This window comes from Lacerta agilis, chromosome 10, assembly GCF_009819535.1.
Source record: "Lacerta agilis isolate rLacAgi1 chromosome 10, rLacAgi1.pri, whole genome shotgun sequence".
In the NCBI taxonomy this organism is placed as follows: Eukaryota; Metazoa; Chordata; class Lepidosauria; order Squamata; family Lacertidae; genus Lacerta; species Lacerta agilis.
Genome location: NC_046321.1, coordinates 8,228,152 through 8,237,344, shown reverse-complemented (window position 1 = coordinate 8,237,344; position 9,193 = coordinate 8,228,152).

The window sequence follows — 9,193 nt, the reverse complement described above, 5'->3', positions numbered from 1 at the left end:
CATAAAGCCTGGAGCAGGGGACCCCAAACTAAGGCGCGATCGGCGCCGGAGGAACCGGCCCAAGATCAGGTAAGTCTGGGGACCCCTGGCCTAGGGCCTAAAATTTCCCATTTGCTTCACTGGCTGTGGCCTTCACTCTTTTCTTTAAGCTCTTCCAAGACTGTGATTTTGTGGCGCCAGCCCTACCGCGCCACCCCGGTCGTCTGTGAAGTCAACGGCAGGGCTGAAGCTCCGTGTGTGTTCCCAGCAGTTTCTGCAGCTGTGCCGTGGAAGGGGGGAAGAGACAATATCTTGCTGGAGAAATCTTGCCTTTTCTTTTTTTAAAAAAAGCTAATAATAAAGCACCTTATATTCTTGTCTTAAGGCAAGTGGAGTGCTGTGCCACAGATAAACGCGCCACTCCCTCTTATATTGGCTCTGAGGGAGCCGCCGTTTAGGACATGCAGAGCCTTCCAGTTTTAATCTATACTCTAAATTAGATCTAGGAGACAAGTTGCAGGTCTCAGCCACCTTGGAATCCTCTCCTTAGCATGCATATGAGTTTTGGCTCTCAAGAGTTCCAGTCAAGGGACTCGGCGTTGTCGAGTCTTGCCCTAGTCCCCTGAAGTAGTTGAACTTTTGGAGAGGGTAGAGCTCTAGATTGGTTTGAGGGTATCAGGCTGGGTGATTCTTTTCAAATATTTTGGAGGGGAGACAGAGGAATTCTCACGCCCGTGATCCTGGGTGACCCGTTTCCAAACCTCACCTAAATTGCCTCCAAGTTAATCTCAGCACAGATACTTCAATCAAGGCATTTACAGATACCTTTCAGAAGCGCCAAGTCCCTAAAGATATGTGGCATACCCAGCGTGGGATAGAGTGCGGGCTAGAGAGGGCCTGGCTCCCACGCTAGGAATGGAAGATCTACTTTACATTTTAATGATTTTGTTTTAAATTTAGTTTGGCCTGCATTCTTAAACTAGCCAATTTGATTGGGCCGAATGCATGGATCAGAGCATAGGAGCCAAATCCTAGGGGCCAAGGGGCCTTCTCCCCCCCCCCACCCTAATAAAATATTTGAGGGGGCCAGTGCCCCCAAAGTTGATGGGCATTCCCATTCAAATGGTGTGTGCACACCACATCATGTGATCGGTTTATGGAGGACAGGACTTACCTTCCCCCCTCCCCCCAAAAAATATTCAAGTTGGCACCCCTACATCAGAGCATAACAATCCTTTGTATTTTGCACTTCTCTCAGCTTTGTTATATGGTTCTTGGCTTAAGAAGTGTACCAAAATGCCTTTGAAATGCATATTTTATAATGCCATGCATTTAGAAATTGATTGTTTTATTTCTATGCTGCTTAATCTGTTAAAAATATCTCTAAGTGGTGTACAGAAATGCATATGTTCTGATAAAATACCTATTTAAATTTGTGATACAATGCAGTGCTTTTTTCTGGAAGAATAGGTGCTGGTACTCAAGGAGGAGGAGGAGGAGGAGGAGGAGGAGTTTGGATTTGATATCCTGCTTTATCACTACCCGAAGGAGTCTCAAAGCGGCTAACATTCTCCTTTCCCTTCCTCCCCCTGAGTGAGGCTGAGAGACTTCTGAGAAGTGTGACTAGCCCAAGGTCACCCAGCAGCTGCATGTGGAGGAGCGGGGATGCGAACCCGGTTCCCCAGATTACGAGTCTACCGCTCTTAACCACTACACCACACTGGCTCTTGTTACAGTAGGTGCCACACTTTTTAACAACAACAAAAAGAGGTGCTGGTACTGCGTACCCTTGAGTACCCCCTGAAAGATCGGGGGGAAAGTACAGTGATACCTTGGTTTAAGAACAGCTTAGTTTATGAACAACTTGGATTAAGAACGCTGCAAACCCGTAAAGATTTATGAGAATGGATTTTAAGTTATGGATTATTGAAAGTAATAGTTAGGATAATAAATGTAAGATTAAGAGATGAGGTTTGAAAATGTTATGTTTGGAAAATATATGTAAAAAATAATAATAATGTATATTAAAAAAAGAAGAAGAAGAAGAACGCTGCAAACCCAGAAGTAGGTGTATTGGTTTGTGAACTTTGCCTTGGAAACAGAACATGTTTCGCTTCCTGTTTAGTGAAAATTTGATATCTGTACTTAACATGTGGAGGCATTTACTGTTGGTATTTAATTGTGTTGGGTGAATGGCATGCAACTGTATATCATTCTGGACCATATTCAGTAGCCGAGGTCCAGTTCAAACATCCTACTTCTGTGTCCTGTGAGTGCTCCACATCTGATACCATGAAAAAGGGGTTCATCCCTTAACACACGTCTCTGAGCTAGGGACATAAGCAGGCGGCGATTTCTATTCTGACCTTTCTTTGTCACAAACACCGCCGTTTCCATTTCACTGCAGTTTGGTTTCTGCCAAATGCTATGTGATTCATCTTGATGTCTGCTCTTTAACGCAATCTACCTAAGTTACAAATCCATGGAGGAAAGGAATATCGATCGATGGCTACCAGCCATGATGGCTGTACTCTGCCTCCACAGTTGGAGGAAACAAAGCTTCTAAACACCAGTTGCTGGCAACCACAAGAGAAGAAGAAGAAGAAGAAGAAGAAGAAGAAGAAGAAGAAGAAGAAGAAGAAGAAGAAGAAGAAGAAGAAGAAGAAGAAGAGTTTGGATTTCATATCCCGCTTTTCACTACCCGAAGGAGTCTCAAAGCGGCTAACAATCTCCTTTCCCTTCCTCCCCCACAACAAACACTCTGTGAGGTGAGTGGAGCTGAGAGACTTCAAAGAAGTGTGACTAGCCCAAGGTCACCCAGCAGCTGCATGTGGAGGAGCGGAGAAACGAATCCAGTTCCCCAGATTACTAGTCTGCCGCTCTTAACCACTACACCACACTGGGGAGAGGGCTCTTGTGCATAAATCCTGATTGCTGGTTTCCCACAAGCATCTGGTCAGCCATTGCAAGAGCAGGATGCTGGACTAGATGAGCCACTGGCCTGATCCAATGGGCTCTTCTTCAGATCTTATGTTCTTAATATAGTGCAATTCTTTCTATAATATTCCTTTCGGTGCCGGCAAATATTAATCTGTAGACAGGGCTGTAGGTAGAGGTCATAGGCAAAAAATAAATGGGGCAATGAATTGAAACTTTGCCTTTCTACAATAGGCTAGCTTCTACAAACACATGCCTTTCTATTCTGCATCCAGGCAAGATAAAACATTATCAGAGTTCAATGGCGCATTCAAGCCAGACCACAAACACTCGGAGAGGGCATGACACAGGACTGGTGAGGGGTGTGGTGTGGCCTAAGGAGAGGGGGTGTGGCCTGGAAAGAGACTCGAGGGCCTGAAAGAAGCAAGCGAACGTGGCTTCCAAGTCTTACGTTGCCCACGCCAATCTGAATATTTTGAAGGGGCAGCTCCCTGAAATGGTTAACCTCTCCCAGAAAATCAAAAAGGCAGAATATTCACTGAAGCTGTAGTTCTCTGATGTCACTTGCCCAAAGGTCTTTGCCTGTGACAAGGTGACTCAAGAGGGAATTTGCCTGTGTGGAAGGCACGAGAAATCGTTCTGTCGGCACATTTCAATTTGGAATTGGATACTTATATATATTTGGCAAATGTTCTCCTATGAAAGGACTTTATAATACCCCAATAAAACAGTGTGAGCACAGGTAGCTCACAGTTATTTGTCTGGATCAAAGGACACCCTCCCCAGTTTAACCTTCTGGTAATTTGTTTAAACTTGTAGGGCTCTCAGAGGGCAGCTGTCTTTCATTCTGGGCAAAGTCTACCTTGCCTCTGTGGCACATTAAGTCCTGGCACAAGCGCCTGTTTTGCAAATCCTATCCCATAGGGTGACCTCATTTTCATCTTCAACAAAGGCAGCTTTATGCAAAGGTCGGTGCCAGAGAAAAGGTGGAGAAAATTTAAACACCTCTCCACATTCCCATCCCTAATAATCCCGATAATGCACAAGCATGTTGTGCTTTTGTTGCTGTTTTGTGTTGGGTTTTGACAAACACCTTGGCTCTTCTAGGTAAGTAATAAAACAACGGTTTTAAAAGAAATAACTCCTTTTTCTCTGAGGAGTTGAAGGTGGCACACACAGTTTTTCCCCTCCTCTTTTAATCCCCACAGCAATAACCCATCTAAAAGGCAGTGACTGGCCCAAGGTCACACACAGTGAGCTTAACAGCCATGTGAGGATTTGAACCCTAGTCTCCCAGCTCCTAGGCTGACACTCTAACCACAACACCACCACAGATAACTGGACATACAGAAGACCAAGCCCAGCTACCTGAGGCAGAGGACATGGTGGTTCTGACCCTTTCAAAGAAGCTTATTGGAGCAGCAATTGAACCTTACTGATTAAAGGAGGGCAGAAGACTGCATTGGAGGTGCAGGACAGGGCCTGTGGTTCCCACATCTCACTGCCATTGCCTGCCCCTCTTTATGCGCCACTGTACATTAACGAATTGAAAATAGCTACCACTCTCTGGCCGCACTCCATCTGCATACACAGCTTACATTGAAATCACATGGCTTATCCCAGAGAATCCTAGAAACTGTAGATTGTTAAGAATCATAGAATCCTAGAGTTGGAAGAGACCACAAGGGCCATCCAGTCCAACCCCCTGCCAAGCAGGAAACACCATCAAAGCATTCCTGACAGATGGCTGTCAAGCCTCTGCTTAAAGACCTCCAAAGAAGGAGACTCCACCACACTCCTTGGCAGCAAATTCCACTGTCCAACAGCTCTCACTGTCAGGAAGTTCTTCCTAATGTTTAGGTGGAATCTTCTTTCTTGTAGTTTGAATCCATTGCCCCGTGTCTGCTTCTCTGGAGCAGCAGAAAACAACCTTTCTCCCTCCTCTATATGACACCCTTTTATATATTTGAACGTGGCTATCATGTCACCCCTTAACCTTCTCTTCTCCAGGCTAAACATACCCAGCTCCCTAAGCCGTTCCTCATAAGGCATTGTTTCCAGGCCTTTGACCATTTTGGTTGCCCTCCTCTGGACACGTTCCAGCTTGTCAGTATCCTTCTTGAACTGTGGTGCCCAGAACTGGACACAGTATTCCAGGTGAGGTCTGACCAGAGCGAAATATAGTGGTACTATTACCTCCCAGTGCTGGGAACTGTAGTTCTGCGGGTGGGGAGACAACAGCCACCCGGGGTTCTCGCGGGGACATCTACTCCATACATTTAAAGCATTGCGATACTATGTTAAACAAATATGTTTCTCCCCCCCCGCCCCCCCGCCCCATGAATTCTGGGAGCTGTAACTTGTTAAGGCTGCAGAGAGTTGATAGAAGAGCCGTATTTCCCTCCCAGAACAACAACTCCCAGACTGACTTTAACAGTCAATCCCTCTTCCTTGTTAGGGAAGAAGGTGGGGGTATAAATAAAAAAATAATTTCAGGGAAGATTGTATTGTTCGATGTTGTGTTTTCACTATTTTTTTAATTATTTTTTTGGAAGCCGCCCAGAGTGGCTGGGGCAACCCAGTTAGACGGGTTGCATATAAATGACAATAGTATTAATAGTATTATTTCACACAGAACTCTGGGCAAGGGCATAGCAAGGGGGCGGGCCGCCCTGTGTTCCATAATGGAGGGGGGGTGACAAATTATCTTTTTTTTAATTTTTTTGAATTTTCAATAATATAACACATACATAAAAAACTAACACTACACACTATAACAAAAATTAACAAAAATACAAAACACAAAAATCAAGAAAAAATAACAATAACCACAAAAAGCAACTATAATAACTATAATTGTTCATTCCTTAACATTGTTAGCTGACTTCCTCACGTCCTCTCCTTCTGCGTCCATTGTCTAACACCATTAGTAATTTCTTAACATTGTAAATCATCGGTAACGCCTTATCTTATTCTTAATCTAATTTCCTTATCAAACTTCTATCTTTCTTAATCTTATCTATTTTCTATGACTGTAGCCTAACATATCTTCTAGTTCAATCCTCAGATACTAACCTTAGCATAAATTTTCAAATAGTCTTTAAATTTCTTCCAAGCTTTCTGTACCGCTTCGTCCCTCTGGTCTCAAGAGTTTCCCGGTCAGTTCTGCGAGCTCCATATATTCGATCATTTTCATTTGCCATTCTTCCACTGTTGGTATCTCTTCAGTTTTCCAGTTTTTAGCTAGTAAAATCCTTGCTGCTGTTGTGGCATACATAAAGACTGTCCTGTCCTCTTTTGGGATTTCATAGTTGACCATGCCCAGTAAGAAGGCCTCTGGTTTCTTACTAAATGTGTTTTTCAACACTTTTTTCAATTCATTATATATCTTCTCCCAGAAGTCTCTTACTTTAGGGCGTGGGAGGGGGGTGACAAATTATCAAAGAACATTTTTTTTGAAAATGCCTGCTCCAGAGGTCTTATCTTACTATACTAGGGATTATATAGCTATATATGAAATTTCATGCATATCGGTTAATATCTTGACCCTCCTCCACCAATAGCTGTTCACTTGGCTGTTTTCCTATGTCATGAAGGCTGAAATTTCAGTTCAGAGAACACATACTGTTCCCAACCCTAACCCTGTGGAAAGCCATCTAATCAGACTTTAATTTGATTTTGAGATGTTTTTAGGAGGTGATTTAATTATTCTTCAATTTTATACCAATGTTATGGATCTGATGTTAGCCACCCTGAGCCCGACTTCGGCCGGGGAGGGCGGGATATAAATAAAAGTTTATTGTTATGATTACTTGTTATTATTCCTTTGTAAGAAAATATGAAATAACGTAAAACCATTTTTGCAGGGGGGTGATCAATGGGGGGGGGGGTGTGACAAGAAATTTTCTGCACCGGGTACCACCTGACCTTCCTATGCCTCTGGGGGGGGGGGTTGACCAAAAAAAATATTTGCCCCCGGGTACCAATTTACCTTGCTACGCCCCTGACTCTGGGAATTGTTGTTTTCTGCCCTGGGAACTCGGCTGCACTGAAAATAGACTTCAGAAGCTGAGGCCACAAACTTCCCCATTTTCATTATCTCATACACTTTGTGGCCGCACTCTGGTGCAAAATACAGTCAGGAACTTTGCTGAAGTTGTCACATTTTGTTTTATTATTTTATTTTTTAAAAAACGCAAAAAGCAACCTTTGCTATATTCTGATATTGGCAAGTCCTTGGTCTCTCTCTCTCTCTCTCTCTCTCTCTCTCTCCCCCCCCCCCACCCCCAGTTTTCCTAGCCTGTGATTCTCAGATCCTGCCTGGAGCAGAGGAGAAGCATGGTTTCAATATTATTTATCACCCCTGTCTTTCAACAGCTGTAGCTGTCGCCCAAATAGCTCCTCTGCTTCTGGGAGAGTACGGTTGAGAGCTAGGTCACCCGGAGGTATGATGCCGCCCTCTGAGAAGGGGGGAAACTTCCAGATCTTCAGACTTTTGTAATTTACTGGTAGCTAAGATTTGGAAAGGGAGGGAAGTGGAGGCAAGGAAGAGGCGTGTTGCACTGAGAAGGCCAAAGAGAGAGACCAAAATGGGTTTTGGGGAGCATTGTTTATCTGCCTGACTATTTACTTCAGGAACAGCTGGACCCCAAGTTCAAACCTTGAAGGTTTCTTCCGCTCCTCACCCACAATTCAAAATGTCACCCCGACTTACGTGGTGGACCTGGAAAAGGGTAAAAGAGTATTGGGAAATAATTTATAATGAATTGAAAAAAATGTTTAAAAGCACTTTTCCACACAAAAACAACAACACAGAGTCCTTTCTGTTGGGAATAATTCAGATGGAAATTCCCAAGTGACAAAAAAAAGGTTATTTATGTATGCCACTTCTGCGGCCCGTGTTTTGTTAGCCCCAAAATGGGAAATGAGCGAAGTCCCAAGCAAAGAAGAATGGCAACTTAAACTGATGGAATGTGTGCAGCTTGCAGACCGAACTTATAGAATAAGAGAACAAGAAGAAAGAAGATTGGGAAATGTTTATTGAATATGTGGGGGGAGGGGAATTGTGTACATTCAAATAAGGAAGCAGCATTAAGATAAATACAACAGTGTAAATGGAAGACAGGAGTGCCTGGCATGCTCTGGTCAATGGGGTCACAAAGAGTCGGACATGACTAAACGACTAAACAACAACAAAAATAAGTTTGGATGGATGTAATAATGGAATACTGAATGGTTTAGTTCAGGGGTAGGCAACCTAAGGCTCGTGGGCTGAATGCGGTCCAATCGCCTTCTAAATCCAGCCCGCGGATGGTCCGGGAATCAGCGTGTTTTTATATTAGTAGAATGTGTCCTTTTATTTAAAATGCATCTTTTGGTTGTTTGTGGGGCCTGTCTGGTGTTTTTACATGAGTAGAATGTGTGCTTTTATTTAAAATGCATTTCTGGGTTATTTGTGGGGCATAGGAATTCGTTCATTTCCCCCAAAAAAATATACTCCAGCCCACCACATGGTCTGAGGGATGGTGGACCGGCCCATGGCTGAAAAAGGTTGCTGACCGCTGGTTTAGTTTATATAAAATATGCAGGGATTTATGTTATGCAAAATCAACCATGGAAAGAGAAGAAGGGAAGTCATTGATATTTTAAGGTTGTTTAAATTAATATTTTAAATTGACAAAAATGTCGGCCCAATATTCCTCCCCTCACAGAGCACATAAACGGTGGGACCCAATCCTACAGGAGGCAGTAATGGCCACCAACTTGGATGGCTTTAAAAGATGGTGAGACAAATTCATGAAGGAGAAGACTATGGATGACTACCAGCCATGCATGAGGGCTATGCTCTGCCTCCACAATTGGAGGCAACAATATTTCTGAATACTAGTCATTGGAAACCACAGGAAGGGTCACCTGGGGGTGCCTAGTTCATGCCCCCTGAAAAAGAGGGCCTTTTCGGTAGTGGCGCCCACCCTGTGGAACACGCTTCCATCAGATGTCAAAGAAATAAGCAGCTATCCTATTTTTAAGAGACATCTGAAGGCAGCCCTGTTTAGGGATGTTTTTAATATCTAACGCTGTATTGTTTTAACATTCGTTTGGGAGCCGCCCAGAGTGGCTGGGGAAGCTCACCCAGATGGGCAAGGTACAAATAAATTATTATTATTATTATTATTATTATTATTATTATTATTATTATTAAAATTGTGCCCCTGCATGACATAGAAATAACAAGGAGAATTCTTAGCTGAATAATTGCTGGCTTTTAGAACTGATG